General features: G+C 42.9%; 1 protein-coding gene across 2 annotated transcripts in view; it reads left to right on the forward strand.

Annotated features, from left to right (window-relative positions):
- Nucleotides 1-378: 378 nt before the first annotated feature.
- Nucleotides 379-17,913, forward strand: part of FRS2 (fibroblast growth factor receptor substrate 2) — a 48,884-nt gene continuing 31,349 nt past the window's right edge. Inside the window, exon 1 of one of the 2 annotated variants that reach the window (XM_048959526.1) lies at nucleotides 379-495. The gene's annotated coding sequence lies outside the window, so the exon portion shown is untranslated. Of the gene's footprint in view, nucleotides 496-14,458; nucleotides 15,007-17,913 lie in introns of those variants that run through there. The other variant, XM_048959542.1, reaches the window with a different exon arrangement.

A 17,913-nucleotide genomic window follows, 5' to 3' on the forward strand; every position in this document is an offset into this window, starting at 1 on the left:
CTCCCTTGCAGGCATCATCATTTGTGCAGCTGGAGAAAATCTCTGCAAAGCATTCAACTACTTCAGCTCCCGCATTCGTACGGGCGGTGCCGGAGGGGAGCACCGCTGTGGCCGCCGCCAGGAGAGAGGACGTAAGACTAGATCGCCTCTCCAAGAGACTCCAGGTAGCCGCAATCGCCCTACGAGCAGTCACACGCCGCCGGGAAGGCGGGACGCACCGAGCGGCTCCGCGATCCAACGGGAGCCGGAGCCGGCCGGCGGACCTATAGCGAGCGGCGACACCGCGCCCGACTCGGCGGGGCCGGGCCGCCCCGGAAGGCGTTGCCGCCGCGCTCCGGAAGTTGTGCGGCGGAGTCCGGCCCAGAGCGAGGCCCTGTCGCCGCCGCAGTCGGGAGGCGCCGCCGTTCCCCGCCGCGGACGCGGGGCCGCCTCTCGCCCCCGTGGTGGTGGGCGGCCCGGCCCTGGCTCGGCGGCCGGCGCGGGCTCATGGCGGAGGTGGGTGCGGGCGCTGCCCCCGTCCCTGTCCGGGCCGCGCCTCGCGGGGTGCCCGGCCGGCTCCCCTCGCCCCTGCCCCGCGGCCGGGGCCGCGCTCCTTCCCCGCCGGAGTGCGGAGCCGGCGGTGCGACGCGGGCGGGCGGGGCTGCGGCCGGAGAGCGGCGGGCGGGCGAGCGAGCGAGCGGGCAGGGAGGGAGGGAGCGAGCGCGGTCGGGAGAGCGCGGAGCGGGTTCGGAACAAAAGCGGAGGGCCGGCCGGGCCGGCCTGGCGGCGGGGGCTGCCGGGGGCAGGAGCGGGATGCGGGAGCGGCTGTGCCCGCACGGCTGCGCGCTGCCATGGGTCGTGCCCTGCCAGCTGTCAAGCGCTGGGCCGCTGCTCCCGGCGCTCCTCTGCCGCTGCTCCCGGCACACGGCCGCTCCCCGCAGCGCGTTGGGGCCCTTCCTCTCGCTGCGAGCGCGGGAGGGATGGATGTGGAGGATCACATAGGTTGAAAGGGCTTTCGGTACCACTCTTCCTTAGTTCTCTGTCCAAGCCGTGGCTCTCTGGGATGCTCTCTTGGCTTCCCGGTCTCCGTGTCCCGCACGGCATCAAAGCACAAGGGGTGATGATTGTGAGGAGTGGTTAGGAATGCTGTTGGGCAGTTGGTCAGAGATGACACCGTGCTGTCTCTTAGCTTTTTCTTTTTTTCACTTACAGTGTTAGTGACAAAGTGACATTTAGCGTAACGAGCAAGAAGCACAGACATGTATTGTGTCTTGCTTTAATGGCATTAGCTATACAGGTCATTCTGTGTGATGACTTTCATTCAGTCCACACTGCTGGCTCTGCGGTACATTTGTATTTAGAGGAACATGGCTGCTTTAATAGTGGGTTGGTACGAAGAAACATTCAGATCCACTGAATCCAGATTCAGATCTGCTTGCTTGTCTGGATCAGCAGAAATGCCAGTGAGGTTCCCTGTCTGTTTCCCTCAGTTTGCAAGTGCATCTGAGCAGCACAGCCGTCCTGCGGGCGGTGTTGGAGCCTGCTTCAAGACAAATGTGCATTGGTATCAGTGTGAGTCACCAGTTCAGGTCCAAAAATATTCCCTGCATCACAAATGGAAAGTGATTAAGAACATTATTTCTTGACTGAGAAGTCCTGGGTTTATTTGCCTATGTATCAAGAATGTTTTGAAAATGCTTGTTGAAACAACGTTCCAGTAGTTGTATTTATATTTGGTTAAAAAGCTTTTTGCTCACTTTCCAGTTTGGTGTCTTGTCTTCAAAGCTGGTGGTTAGCTGTAGTCAAAATAAATTGTTCTCATTTCAGTACAGTTCCTACAGAGAAACTTAGAGCACTTTTTAATCTTATAAGAAACTTTGGTTAAAGAGGAGTTGTGCAGCCTTTAATAGGCAGTCTGTGGAAGAATGCAGCTCTGTAAGAAGAGGAGAATTTCATAAACTGTAGGAAAATAGATGGCACTGGCAAAGGCAGGTTCAATATATGTCAGTATGAACTTCATTTGCCCCTTTATTGATCTGGAGGGTTGATACTTCTTGTCTGCTGTGTTGATGTGATTGCATTTCTTTCTTCTGTTAGCCGGATGGGTATAAACAAGTATACTGACTTGCTGTGGAAATGATTCCCTTTTAAATCTACCAATGCAGTAAGAAATGTAATTGCTTAGTAAAGTTAGCAAGGTTATTTCTAGCAGTCAGTGTGTACTACTACTTATAGTAATTTACTTCTCAAGGATCAGCTTGAAAATAGTGATATCCATGCTTAGTAAAGTTCTGATCCTGCAGTCAGCATTATTCACTTCTGTGACCCCCAAGTCTTACAGTTTCAGCAATACAGCTCTTTGAGTGGTGTCTGAAATTCACTCTTCAGCAGAGAGGTTTACGAGACCACTTTAATTGCCTGAACTATTGTTTAAATTCCTTGTGTTAAATAAACTACAATTGAAATAATATTCAACATGGCTGTATTAGTTCTATTGCATTTATGTTTTTACAGTGATGCAAAATAGAATGTCTGGTGAAAGTATGGTTACTGTGTTAGTATAAGACTTCATTTTGCAGCACACAGGGAGTGAAGCTGGCTGCTGCAGTTACCTGCTCCCACCTCCTGCTGCTTGTGCCCAAGCAGGCCGTGGCTGCTTAGCTTTCCAAAAAATGCTGATGCTTAAACTCAAAAAGAAATGTATTAGAATCATCATGCTGAGCTGCTGTGGCAAACTTAAATGTAAAATGGGGTGGTACACAGGTGCACTTTGCAGCATCAGCTGTGGGTCATGACTGGACGTTCTGCCTTTCAGCCTGCCCCCTGCTCACTCCTTGTGCTGGGAGTGCTGCCTATGGAGCTGAGCCAATGACAGCAAGTAGTTTTTTCTGTGGGGTGCCCAGAGGAGTTGTGGATGCTCCATCTTTGAGGTGTTTGAAGTCAGGTTGGATGGGGCCCTGGGAAGATGGATCTAGTGGATGGCAACCCTGCCTGTGGCAGGAGGCTGGAACTGGGTTGGTCCCTCCCAACCCAAACCATTCTATGGTTCGTTCCATGATGATGCCCTGGACTGGCACCTTGTGAGGTTGGGACTGGGTGTTTTGTGAAAGCTGTGGTGGGACCCCTGTGCTTGAGGGGAAGAGCAGGGCTGCTTGGGCCTTGACCTGTGGCCAGCACTATGGGACTTCAGCTGGAACCGAACCATTTTGTGTGAACGTGTTGCTGTCATGGACCATCTCCACTACAGGAGATTACAGTCAGTCCTGTTTGCTCCCTAGCCCTTGCTGCTCCTTTCTCCTGGGCACAGGCAGGTGCCTGTGCAGCACTGGGCTGAGGTGCTCCCAATGGGGTGTGCAGGGTGAGGATGAGGCTGGTGCAGTGCTGCACAAATGGAGGTGAGGGGAGCAGTTTGCTTCTGGTAACAGGGACACATTGTGCTGGCCTGGAGTGTGCTTGATCCTGGCTGATTTTGGTGAGGTTGGGCTTGGGCTGAGCACGGAGGGTTTGGATGCATTGTTTTGTTGTGGTTTGTCGGCATACTTAAAACCTGAGATCCCTTAATCCTTGGCAGTGTGACTATGGTTTCAGTATGCACTTTGAAGGCATCTTAAGGGAAGAGTCCTGCTCTTTTGTATCCTGATGCCCTTTTTCTTATTTTTCTATTTTTACTTGGTACCTATTGTTTAATTTAGTGATAGTTAATGGAAAAAATATGCTCCTGCTTATAACTCCTGTTCATCCATTGGATTCTTGAGACAATGAATTTGTTGTGTATATATTGAGCTTTGAAACATAAAAAAGACTGAGAAAATAAGATAGTTATCAGTGTGTGCTAAGGAACCTGCAGGATATTCTGCAGTAATAACTAAATTGAACAACAATAACAACAAACGATGAAAATGCTGAGGCTGACCTGAGACTTAATGCTGTTAGCTTCAGACAGTTTCCCAGGAGGCAGCATGTGACTCTTCTGTTAAAGTGATGAGGCAATGCTTAGTGGTTTTCCAAATCTGTCTTAGGACTTCAAGGCTGTAACAGAAGTTTTGCTTGATGTTTCAGGAGAGTTTTAGAGGCTGTGTACCCCAGCCGTTTGTCCCTGCTGCTCTGCCGTAGCTTGCCGTGCCTATCGATCCTTTGCAGCACAGAAGCTGTTAGCAGCGCTGCCTGCCTGAGGCACACTGAGCGGCGCAGGGCAGCGATGGCTCTGCTTGCTTTCACTGGGCTGTCAGCTCAGTGAACTCTCCCTGAAGTGGACGCGTGTGTCCTTCTGCGATTCTGGCTCTTGCAGATCTCTACAAATGATCACCCCTGTTGACTGAATGGCAGTAACTGGGCAGCAGTGCCTGCTGGGAACGGTTATCTACCTGTAGCTTCTCAGTCGCATTTTCTGAAACAGATTTAATGGATGTTGGTTTTGTCAGCTACTAAGTAACATTGTTCTTCATCTAAGCTATTTGAGGAGCAATTGGCTGAAAACTGGAGTCCAGAGGTGTAATTCCATGCAGCAGAGCAGGTGTTTTTTTAGCTGAGCAGAAGTGGTACAGGAGCAGGCACAACGTAGCAGGCTTTGCATTGTCCACTCTTATGCATCACTTTCTTTTTTTCTTTTCTTTTTTTTTTTTGTTGTTGCCCCTTCTGTGTAATCAGTGCTATATGTAAACTTTCAGACCTGAACAGGTTATAATCTGGTGTGTAGTTGCTCCTCATGTAAGTATGTAAGCATTTGTGTGTGTGTGTGTGTGTGTGTGTGTGTGTGTGTGTGTGAAGCATTCTCCAGTATAGCACTCCCTTCAGATTCCTATTCACTGCCTCAGTCTGGGTGGCAGCAATCACAGCAGCTGATGCAGTTCACTCTTTGTTAAAGCCCATATTCCTGGAGCCATGTGATCCTCCAGAATTTCAGTCTTTCCCTCAGGCTTGAAATTGCTTTAATAAGAAAACTAGTAGTTTTTCTTCTGATGTTCATGCAATAAAATGTCATGATTATTGCATGTTTGAGATGGACTGTATGTATTCTTTTCTAATTAGTGGAAGTGTTGTGATTGCTGTTTCCTTCCCTTGTTTCTGAATCCTTTAGTTTCGTGTCCTATTTGTTCTCCTGAAATGCCTTCACGTCCATCTGGAGGGCACTGAGGTTCTTGCCATGTGAGCTGTGCTTACTGTGCCACTCACTCTCAGGTGGCCCAGGATAATCCCCAGACTTTTCACTTAGATCTCGGTTGACAAAGACTAATACCTGTGTTACAGAATGTGTTCCTCTTGTTTCTCCTCTAAGCAGAACATGGTTATGATACATGCTGTTGCCACTTTGGCTGCCTTTGCTTTAACTTCCAGAGTCTGCCATAGTTAGCAGACCTGCCAGCTCTTCTTGCAGAACCTCATTTCCTTCCTTTTGCTGTAAAGGTTCTCATCCAGTGCTGGCTGTTGGTGAAAATGCCTCTGTATTGGTAGGTTATTGAACTGAGATTTTACTGAAGGTCCCAGAAGTGTGTTCTTACATCAAAGCTACTCTTGTTTATTTCTTACTTTACAGCTTTTTTGTACACCTTTTCCACTCAGGCAATTCTGATTCAGAAATCATATATGAGATGTCTGTGAGGACTACTGGCCAATTAGCACATCTGAGAAAGTGAGAGGGGTTCTGGTCTGTACTCTGACTATGGAAGAGACTGGGTCTCCATTAGCACTTTGAGTCAGAGGATCAGACTTCTTTCCCTTGGCTTCTCTTCCTAATGATTTTGGTCCTGGCAGCATTGAGATGCTGCTGTTGTCATTCCTATGGTGGTGACGGTTGCTGTAAACCACTGACCCATTACTGCGTGCTGACTCAGTAGTGAAAAGTTGCTTTAATTTCCTGCCTTTGCAAGGAGAAAATGGACCCTCTGTGCAGAATGCTGGTACCTGAATTCCTGTATTTCTGATGGAAGGTGTAAAACGTCATCAGACAGGTCCACTGAATTCCTGCAATCACAAAGTGGTTCTTACCTGCTCGGATTTACCGTCACACATCAGGCAGTTGTCTTTCAGGCAGATCTTCTTTGGACTGAGATATTACCTTGTGCATTAGTGTGACACCTGGCGCGATGTACAGCTGGGGGCATCTCAGTGTTACTGTAAGCCAGTCAGTAAAAACGAGTGTGGTAACACTGTTTGTTGGCTGAGCATTGGAAAGATGAACAATATTAGATGGAAAATATAAAAAGTTTTTATAAAGCTCTGTCCTTATATGGAGTACTTTTTTTTTTGTAGTAGCATGTGGCAACGTATTTCTGAGACAGAATGTGTTGGTTTCATAATTTGTCAGATATTTGGCAGCGCAGAGAGTTGACTTGTTTTGCTGTTCCTTAGCATATGATGCCATCTTTTCCCCAAGTGGAGATGTTGAAGCAGCAGCTTTACATGGGAAACTCCCACTATCTTCTGCAGAAAAAACAAGCTCTGGTTTACATATAAGCTTTGAGTGAAAAATGGATGATCTAGTGCAAACTGTATTCCATTGTGATAGCCGTGTCTCTTCTGCTGAGCCTTTCTGAGGTGACAACAGCAGCTTTTTACATACTTGTACAGCACAAACAGAGCTCACTGTGCAGCAGTTATCCTTCAGACGATGAAATTTTTCAGTCTATTTATGAGTATCAACAAACGCTGTGTGCATACTTTTGCCGTGCATTGAATGCTTCTATTTTCCTTTAATTTAGCTTAAAACTAGTAATGGAATTCCTGAGGTTTTGAAAGGAATAGCTCTTGGCAAGCACAGGATTTTGAAACCAAAGGCAAATTAAGATACCAAGCAAACATGGGGAGGGCTGCTTCTCCAGGGACATTTGTTACGATTATTCTGACGTCTTGGAGACTGTTAGTTGGATTTGGTTTTTATACACACACACACACACACACACACACACACACACACACACACACACACACACACACACACACATCTATTTGTTTTTGTATAGGCATAGTACTGTTGTTTTGTTTAATAATTAAAAATAAAGATACTGAAACTCAAGTTAATCCTTGCTATCACCCAGGAGGTTTAGCCTTTTCAACCAACCATTAGAAGCAGGGGGTATAATGCTCTTCTTAGGTTTTTCCTTGTGTCTGATTGTGTTTTTCAGAAATCCAAGCACTGCTTGAAGTGTGTAATTAGATGAATGATTTCATTAAAAAAAAAAAAAAAAAAACTTTTCCTTTTAAATGACTGCAGTAATTGTAACAGGAATAGTTATCACAGGCCAAACTCGTATTTACATTTTCCAAGTGTAGTTGTGCTTTTAGAAAGCATACAGCTAAGAGCTGCTTTGGCTTGGTGGGAGTAGGAGAAGATAGGACACGTGGAAGGTTGCCAGGCTGCCAAGGCCTTGTCCCTTCTTGGGAACATGAAGCTTGCAGTGCTGCTTGCTGAAGGCATCTTCTGTCCTCCTGCTCCCTGTAATCCCAACATGTGCAGTATTTTTGGGAAGCTTGTGTCTTATCTCCTTGATTTAGCTTACCATGTTTCTTTGTGGAGCTTCATGGCTCTGCGTGCCTTCATTCAGCCCTGCATTGCCTTGCAGTGCTTCTTATTATCATAAACATTTTGAATGCCTCAGAACTCATTATCATCTCTCTCTAACTTAACTCATTTGCTCTCTGCAGTGCTGCTGACAGCACTGTAATCCTCTGTCGCCCAGGGCAGTAGTTAGGGAGTTGCCCTCTTTTTTTCCCTTCTCCTTCAATCCACAGTCAAATTTAATTCCTATCCTTTTTCCTTATCCAAACATCATCTCCCAAGATTACATTTTCTTTTTTTGTCTTAACAAACAAAGTTTAGGCCTGTATCTGTCATCTGGAGTACTTCAAGGGCCTCCTCCCTCCTCTCCTGAAATTCACATCTCTGCCATCGGTGTGAGGTGCAGCCGGTGAGATGTTTCAGTAGTCTGCCTGTCTGCTGGTTCCCCTCATCAGGTCTGCATTAGTTGTCTTTGAGTCTGAACAGTCTGCATCTTGTATTTCCACATCATACTCTCCTTTTGCCTTGCTGCTCACGGTCTATCTCTTCATTTATGTACCATGGCATACCCTTCACATGGCATACCTTCTGAGTGTTATCATACTGTATGTGCTAATTCTGCTACAAGAGAAAATGATTACACCTCTGCTTTTGGGTTATTAGAGTACCCTCCCATTGTGTCTCTGTTTATGCAGATAAACTACACTTTCATCTACTGAAGCTAGAGGGGATGCATGCTACCTTTCTATTAAAAGTAAATGAATAAAAATATACAGACCTATGACAATTACACTGCTGTATGTCTTCCAAATTTCATTCTCTTGTCTGATGGCTGTACTTCCTTAGTCTGCAGTAGGAAAGAAGCACTAGTGATGTGCTTTAAACTTTGCTGTGGGAGTACAGATTTTGTGGTCTTCATACATGATTTCAATTAGTAAATATTCTTTGCTGCTCTATAAAAATTTTATTGGGCAAGACAAGTCTGTTGAAGTCTGGAGCTTTTCTTTAGATGACACACAAATGGAATTAAACCTGCAGTAAACACAGCACTAAATGCCATGCTTATTGCAGAGCAAATGTTGATCTCAGCAGAAGCAACCTTTTTTCTTTCTTTTTTCCTTTATTAATGAATAGGAGAAGCCACCTGACTCCTACATTTTTTTTTTTAATGTCTCATGGAAGATCGGATCACAAATGACTTGTGATTTCCCTATTGATTGTTTAGACTTTGCTTTCAATTATAATGATTACAATAGTTTAACTACTTTAACTTGCTGTACCTGTCTTTGCAGAGTTCTAGGATGATAGAATTAAATAGTCATGAATCACTTCTGAGTCATAGCAGCTGCCTTGTGTTTCCTTCTCCTTAAGACCACTGAGCAGCCTTCCAGGCCTTGAAAGCATGGTGTGTGTTGCTCATCAATCTGTACAGCAACAACTGTGAAAGAGCAGCTCTAGTGTTAATTTTATTAGGTGCACCAACATCAATGCCAAAGTAAGCTGAAAGTTTTGCATCAGTCCATGCAGTGTTTGTGTAGCTAGCTTGGAGATGGTTTTCTCCAAAATGATTAGCCCTTCCTTTGAGGTTCCTAAAAGCAGTTAATTAGCACATGTGTGAACGATGTTCTGTGTGAATGTGAATCTCTCTTCTTATCTTCATTTACAGTATATGTTTTAGGCTATGGCATTGATTTTAGTGAGAAAGCATCCTCTTTACTTGCAGTTTGGCTGGGAAGAATGCCATTCCATTTATCTTTGTTAGTAAAAGGCATTTGGTTGGAACATTTTAGATCTCAAAAAGTAATGAACAAGCTAATGTTATACTCAGTGTTATCCAATAATTGTTCTCTGAGCATTGAATTTTATAGTCAGGCTGGATGGACCTTTGTGTAACTTGGTCTGGAAGGAGGTGTGCCTGCCTACAGCAGGGGGTTGGAACTAGATTGTCTTAAAAGTCCTTTCCAAACCGTACTGTAATTCTGTGGGATTTATTTAGTATTATAATATTGTTAGGCCTATGTTTAGAGATATCTTGAGTAATACATGCCTATCAGGCAGTCCTGCAACTCTTGATAATGCTTCATTCTTAAAAGCTGCTGGACTAGAAAAGAATGTATACGGGAAGGGAAGAGGGGAATGTGCTACATAGACTTGAAACTATTTTCCTTTCACCCTGCCCCCACTGCTCCTTTTTCAGGTAGGCAGGTAGGTGGGTAAACCTTTCTTACCTAGTGCTTACATTCCCCCTCCTCCAAGTTCCAGAACCTGTTTTGAAAACAAAAGTGGGGAAAGCGATTTCTGATTGTCTTTTAGGTCTTCAGTTCTGGAGCAATGTTTGTTTTGTCTTAGGGGCACAACACAGGCCAGAAACTGAGATAAGCTTCTAGTTTCTGTAAGACTCTTTGAGTGTAAGTATGTATTATGGCTGTTATTTTCAGATACTTATGGCCACTTAGGATCTTGAAATATTTCTACTAGTAAAGGGCAACGAGCTGCCCTTCGAAATCTGAAGTTTTAGTTATTTATCTTGGATTTTCTGTGCCTACAGTGAATGTGGACCATCTGACCTTCACATATGTGTTTTCTTTTACTGTGACTTTCATCCATAAGTGTCAGTTTGTTTGCTTAATAAATATGTATTTCTTCCTGCATCAGACTTCCTTGTCCTGTTAAGTCTATCTAAGTTGATCCTTAAAGCACAATTTCATGTACCTGCAAAGTTGAAGTTTACTTCTTTTGAAGAGTTTGTATGTATTAAGTCACCTGTGCTACATAGTCATGTTTGTTAAATGGATGCAATTCACTTCAAAGTGTGTGTTTTAAAACGTTTTATATGACAGTAAAGCATAGCTTAATATTGTTAATAGCATAGAATTTAGAAACAAAAACACCTTTCTGAAGGTATGATTATGCTGATACTGTACACATTTAACTTTATTTTATTGTATTTTATTTTTTTTATTTTTTGTGAGTTCTTCATTAACATTACTAACATTAAAATAAGTCAGTAACACTTATCTAGGGTACTGTCTGTCCCCATCTTGTCTCCCCTGCAAGGGACATAAGTATCTTTGACTTCTCTCGAAGCTCAGCCTGGAGCAGCCTTGGATTGGTTGTGCTCAGTTTAGATATTAAAGTTTTAGGGCTCACAAAAACAAATGAAAAAAACAGTTTCCAAGCAGTTAAATCGAGTTTTATGTTCACATCACATCTCTGATAGCTTCCACTGCTCTTATCTATTGATGTGTAAATTGGAGCATGATTTTGAGGAACTCTTAATATTTTTTTAAGGTTCTGCTTAAGAACTGCAGGGCTGGAGCACCTCCCCTGTGAAGACAGGCTGAGGGAGCTGAGCTTGTTCACCCTGGAGAAGAAAAGGCTGCGGGGTGACCTCATTGCAGCCTTCCAGAACCTAAATGGAGCCTACAAACAGGAGGAGAGTCAGATCTTTGAATGGGTAGAGAAAACAGCAGGACAAGGGGAAATGGTTTTAAGTTGAAGGAGTGAAGATTTAGGTTGGATGTCAGGGGGAAGTTCTTTACAGAGAGAGTGGTGAGGTGCTGGCACAGGCTGCCCAGAGAGGTTGTGGATGCCCCATCCATCCCTGGAGGTGTTCAAGGCCAGGTTGGATGGGGCCCTGGGCAGCCTGGTCTAGAATTAAATGGGGAGGTTGGTGGCCCTGCATGTGGCAGAAGGGTTGGAGATCCGTAATCCTTGAGGTCCCTTCCCACTCAAGCCATTCTGTGATTCTACACTTAATATTTTGACTCTCGTGCAACTGCAGGTGAGAAAAGTCAGCCAGGTCTGTAAGAAAAATAGGTGCAACTACTTTATACGCCATTCAGTTTGCTATTTACTGCTTTTGAACTCTGTGGGAGCAAAGGAGACCCAGCAGGTGGGTACTTTGTAGTTCGGTGTAGGAAGATGTCTGAAGGAGGAGTAAACCTTGTAGCTGCAACTTGGAGAGCTTCATGAGAAGTAGCTCTTTTGGGGAAAGATTAAATAAAGTAATTAAAGGTTGACTGCTTTCATGCTAACAAGTAGAGTGATACACACTTGTTGTTGTGTGATACATCCAAGTGCTCCTGCTTTGATTTTGAGATGCCAGGCTGCACGGTGCCTGGCTCGCTTACCCTGTGAGCAGAGCGTGGGGGATTGTGCCTTGTGGAAACATTCTGCCTTCAGTGTAAGTTTTAGTACTGGAGCAAATGGGATACTATGCATGAAATATACAGTGTTAAACTTCTGCATCAAAAAAAAAATCTTAGTTTCCATGTGTATAACCAAGATGTTATAATCACAATGTAATTGTGTATAATCAATAGATATCAAGATGTTATAATTGCAATATAATCAAAAGAGTAAGGCAAAGCAAACAAGGATCACAAAAGAGAATAAGTGGAAGAGCTTACCCTTAGGTTGAGCTCACTAGAAGATACCAAAAGAGGGGATCTCCAGAAGAGATCCTTCCCCTCTGGTAGCCAGCTCTTAAATAGGTCCAGCTCTTAAATGGAGCCAGGCTCCACCCCTTCCAGCAGCACAGCTGAATTGCCTTCACCTGTGCTCCTCTGGCTGACTCATGGCTCACCTCAGGTGATCAATCAGAGGTTCAGGCCGTGACTCAGCAGTTCCCATACACCATGTACTACATATAGAATAGTTACTTTGAAATTGACTGACATAGTTTTTATGTTCTACTGTAGCGTGTGATTACATGAAATTCTAGCAAATTTTCAAGAAAATAAACATACTTGAAGCAAAACCTATTTTCTAATGCTAAAAAAATCTAGAGGTGGCAGACAGCTTTTTTTCATGTTGTTTTCCAATGCCCTGCATAAAAACGAGTGACCTAGATGTGTTGGATTTGGTCTTCTCATGGAGTTTTGTTGGTGATTATTAGCTAAAATTATTGGGGGGAGGAGTAGATGAGGAAGGGTCAGATAACATTCATTCTTCTATGGAAAGAAAATCTTCAGCTCTTTTCTGTCATTTGGGTGCATTCAGCTTCATATTCTGCTCCATCATTAGTGTGTAGAAATGCTGGCATTCAAATTGTCAAAAATTGGACGTAATCCAGCAGCTGAAAAGAGGGCAAGCTTTTTTGTGAAATGAAATATATGAAACTTCCCTGTCAGCTAAGGAGGAATATGTGAAATGCTGCAGTAATGAGGCTTTTAAGTAGTTAGATTGTAAATTAGTTCCGTATGAAAAGTAGTTTCTCAAGTGTGTTGTATCAAGGGGATGTAGCTCCAGAAACCCTTTGGTATTTCTTGACTTCAGAACAAAAGGGGAAAGAAAACAGAGGAGTGCTTGAAAAGATGGAATAATAAAGTTGAGTGGGTTTCAGTGAACAGTAAAAATATTGTTGTATTTTACCTCAAATAGTAGATACTGTGGATTAAGCTGTTTGTGATTTGAGAGAAAATGTGGTTTACATTCACTGTAAGAGCATTATGTGAATAAATTCCAAGATGAGAGACATTTGTTGAGTTAGATCATTGATTACCTATCATTACATATTGACTATTTTGAGGTGGGTGGGTTTTTGGTTTTGCTTTTTTTTTTTTTTTTTTTTTTGAATTTTTATAGCTTTGTGGAATAAGATATAGACATGTTTAAAGATAATGTAAAACCTGGAGGGGTAAGGAGGCATCTTTAGCATGTCAGCCTATACTTTAAAAGAAAATCTAACTGAAACTATCACCAAAATGTTTGGTGTAAAATTCTGTGTGTTTCAAGCTAAACTCCTACAAAGTTCCTCGTAGGATAACCCTAATAACAGACTTTATTTAACATTTCTTTCGGTTTCAAATCTGTATTTGTGAATATTTTGCTTGTAAGCTACCAGTGAGACTAAAACCAGGCTGGGTGAGGTGCTGATAGTTCAACTGGATGTCAGTAGCTCATTTTCATTGTAACCTAGAAGCAGAGGCACTGCAGCTTGGGACAGCCAGTGCACTTTTTCTTCTGTTTGCTCTGCACAACTGTCTTGTATGTGGCTGATCAAACTGTTTGTAAATCATTCTACAGCGTGCCTTGCAGATTGGCGTTTGCTTGTTTTAAAAGGCTGTGCTCTGCAGCAGTGTAGTGGCTGATGTGTGTGTGGGTCAGTGTTTGCCTCCTGCGTGAGGCAGGGCTGGCACCTCAGCAGCACAGTGAACCGTATGCATCAGCTCCTGGCTAACGGTGGTTGCTGCTTCCCAGAACTTCCTTTTGGTTCCAGGAAAGGTCTGAATGCTTCCCTAGAAGCGTGTGATGATTGTCAGCCTGCACCTAACATAATGAACTGTAACCGTGGGTCTTGTGGTGCTCTGGGATTTTTCATACGCATTTCATGTGTTTTGTGTGTTATTTATACATGTATTCTAGTATTGTTTTCTTCTTTTGCTGGCTATTACTAGTCTAAAAGATGCCCTTTGTGTAAGGTGTGTCACTGGCAATGGCATAAACCTGTGACAGTGACATGGCAGAGGTGTTTGCATGTGTAGCTGAAGTGGGCAGCATCAGCGGTACTTGGTTCTCAGGAAGCTCTCACGTCAGTTGTATCCAGTGGCACGTGGGCAGTATGCTGAGGTTGGGGATTTTGTGGCCGTTGTTCCCTGGGCTGTCTGATGACCAGCAGGGAAGCCCTGATGTTCTAAGGATTGAAGAAATCAGCTATCATTTCAGTACATCAGTTACAAAAATTGGCGTACTCATACGGATTCATTCACCTGGTTTGGCTTTGGTTCAGTGGCTACAATAATAAGAAAATAAGCATCACCTCAGCAGCTAAGAATTGCTTTTCTAGATGAAATAAGTAAATATGGTGCAACTGATGAAGGGCTGTTTGAATGGGGAAAGTTAAGGAAGTTGACATGCATATAGGCCCCATTAAAGGTAGGCAGTCCTGCCACACTCGTCTGCAGACTTCTGCAGGAGGTTGTGTGGGGCTGTGTGGAACCAATTCATCAGCTTGTGGATTTCAAGGAAAGTTCATTGCATTTGATCGAGATCACGACAGATTAAGTGATTATTCTGGAGGTGTTAACGACCATTCAGTAGCAGCTGTGATAGAAACAGACCCAGCTTGGTTGCTTCTGGCTGGAGAACCAGGGCTGTATCTGAGGAACATCAGGGGCTTGTCTACAGTGCAAAGGGAGTGGGCAGTAAGGTAGACTGATCAGCAGTGCTATTATGATGTATACACTAGTCAAACTTGTTGCATGTTTTGAGTCTTAAATTAAGTTCTTGCAGTAGTTTCTTTCATCAGAGACTTTTTGAGGAGCTCAAGTGATTTATGGAGGGACATTGGATCATTGTTCTACTGAATGCAACCCTGGAGACTATGATAGCAGATAAAGGCTCTTTTTTATCTAAACTATATACCTAATATTAAACATAATTTGAGAGTGATTGGTGTGGAGAAGAACTGAAAGATGAAATTTCTGAAATGAAAACTTTGTATTTCTGCAATCAAGGAAATGTAGGAGATAACAGGAGTTTTCCTTCTGCTCCGTTGCAGACCTCAAATGATCCATCTGTGTTGGAAGGTATGTCTAGAAACTGGTTATGACCTACAGGAATTAATATATTTTGGCTGATAACCAAGGGGCTTGACCAGCTTTCACTCTTTTATCTGCCTCTACAATTTGAAATCATTAAAACTTTAGACCAAAGCAAGAGGCACATAGGAAAACGTCATCTGGTGTGCCTTGATGAATTACATACCAGAGGTCAGAGCTTCCTCCATTTGTAAGTTCTGAGTTGGATCTAAAATTTACAAGCAATTTATAAACTTAAGCTTTTTACTACTTACAGGGAAGCAAATTGTTTATGAGGGCTTTAAAACAGAAAGTATAGCTTCGTCCCATAGTACAGAAAGGACTTCGTTGCTTTAGAACAGCTGCACGCTAGGATTAATCTTTCTCTCTCCATTTCTTCCTATAAACTGGAGTTCTCATACTGTTTCTCTCATCCTTTCCTGTAAATAAACTAACTTCTTAGTGACCCCGCTGTTTGGGGAGCTGGTCTGCATTTCTGCTGTAGCAGCAGATTTGTACGTGTGCAGCACCAGGCAGGTTTCAGTCTGACAGGAGCCCTGCTTGCAGCATAACACAGCCTTCCAGCTGCTGGCACAGCACAAACAGGGGATGAATATGTTCTGGCTGTGCTATATTATTTAAAAGTTTTCCAACTGTTTGTTTTCCCTTCTGCACTACGTTTTGCTGCCCTATCTCTTGTGATGTTGTATGTGTGTGTATGGCGTATGTGCATAGGGTGTATATAAACATATAGGGTAACTGAAATAGACTAAATTAGAATTCCAATGAAACATGTACTTTGTGTAATGTTCATTCTTCCCGACACTTAAGTGGTATTTATTTTTGAATTGTAAAATACAGTTTTATCATACTGTAGTTTATGGAGCAATGTGCTGAAATGAATCTGCACTTTCAGCTAGTCAGCATAAATGGGTTGTTTGTTTGAAAGGGCCTAGGGATGTTAGGTTTGTAATCTTGGATCTATATGAAGACTTAAATAATTGTTGTGAAGTTGTACAACAGAATCAGAGCATGTATCATCTTTAGAATAAGTAATTAAGAAGTGTGTTACACTGATCAGACCTTACAGAAAACTCATCTGATGCAGGCGTAGAACCAGACACTGTAGGAGCTTGGAAAGGTAGGGCAGGGGAAGAATTTAAGGGATTGAGTGGGACCTGATAATAAAAGGGCACTGGGAATCAGTGGGAAGAAGCTTGAATTTTAGCACGTTCTGCCTTTGGGGTGCTAGTCAAACCTGCTTGTTATTGTCTGTTGCTTGTAAAGTCTGCATTACAATGTTGGACTGTCTTAGTGTGTATCTAGGTATCAGCTTTCTTAGTTCGAAATTCCCATTTCTGCAGTGATAAATAACTTCTGTGCTTTGTTTGGGAGAGTGTCTTCCAATGTAGCAGGAATTGCAATAAATGGGTAGAATATCTGAGATTAACGTGCCCTGTAAAGTAGTGTCATGATTATTTCACACTGCTTCTGCAGCTCCAACTTTTCTCCAGTTCTTTTCTATTTCTGTTCTAGAACGTGAAGTAGCTTTTGCAGATTTTGGGTTGCAGTCTCTGCAACGTTCCTGTTGACTAATTCAGTCATTGCTAGATATAATGTGTTGCTTTGACAGAAGTGTTTTGTTTGCTTGTGCAGTCTGAGACACGCATTTTCATGGTTTATCTTGGAATACCCAAACTTGCTTTGGAACATTGTTGCCAAAGGCTATTAAGCTTAGTGATTATTATGTTTATGAAGTTGTTGTGTTTTCTCAAACCACAATTCTTGTAAAAGGATAATTGAGTTAAATCTAGGGCTATTCTTTGGAGATTCTGTGCCACTGCCAAAATATTTTCAAACAATACTTAGTTATCATTTCAAAGATACCCTTTTAACTTGAAATACTAAGTAGGGTAAGAAGCTTATAAAACATGCTGCTGCCCCTCTAGTTTACTGAAAATTAATTTCAAGGTGAAAGAAGCCATTAGAAATCAGACTTGCTGCCAGGACAAAATGTGATACTTAATGTGAAGGCTTGAAGCTTATGATCTTACTTGAATTAGTCTTAATGCTGATCGAGCACGTACACAGAACAGATCACTCCCACTTGGGGAGGGGAGACACTAATGTCTGCAAATCACGGACTTCCAGAGGCATCATGCTGTGCGTTTATGAAATATGATTTACTGCTGAGTGGGACAGTGATGGAGTTGGTAAGGATGCTTCACATCTGTGTTGACTTTTCAAAAAGTGATAGGAATGACTTCTGTCAGTCAGATGAAACGACTTAAATGTCAGAAGCTTAATCTTAACTTGTATGCTCGAGTGAAGTCTTATGTCTGTACTGTAAAGTTGAAAGAGTAAGTGGATTTTTATTTTCTTCTTAAAACAAAATCCGTGCTGGGTAAATGGTTGCCATTCTTGTTCCTAAATATTTAGGGACTTCTGAAGCTGTATTTCTGCAGAATTTTTGATACTTGAACTGCTGTGTCAGTGGGTGTTAAAAATTGCACTGCTAGGAGTTGCAGAATGCCAGCATGCTGCTTGTATAAGTTTAGATTTGTGAGTCATACCAATACTGTTGTTTGTCTTGAAACTGAACTATTATGCTTTTTATAAAAACCTTATTTTCCCCAACTTTTAAACAAATCTTAGTTTTGCTTGAAATTATACTTCGCATGCATAACTGTATTTTTATACCAGTTTACCTTTGCATAAATTAAGTGAAAGGAAGCTGTTTCAGAGGCTACAGCCCTATTTCTTTGTCCATAGGTGTTCTGTAGGTGTCACTAAAAGTGGTATACAAGATGATGTATTTTAGCAGGTTCCTGTAGTATCTCTTTACACAATAATGAAACTGTTTTTACGGCCACTTTAGAGCAATGAAACTATGACCAGTAGCCAGGCAAAAATGTG

The sequence above is a fragment of the Lagopus muta genome, chromosome 1 (genome assembly GCF_023343835.1).
Source record: "Lagopus muta isolate bLagMut1 chromosome 1, bLagMut1 primary, whole genome shotgun sequence".
In the NCBI taxonomy this organism is placed as follows: Eukaryota; Metazoa; Chordata; class Aves; order Galliformes; family Phasianidae; genus Lagopus; species Lagopus muta.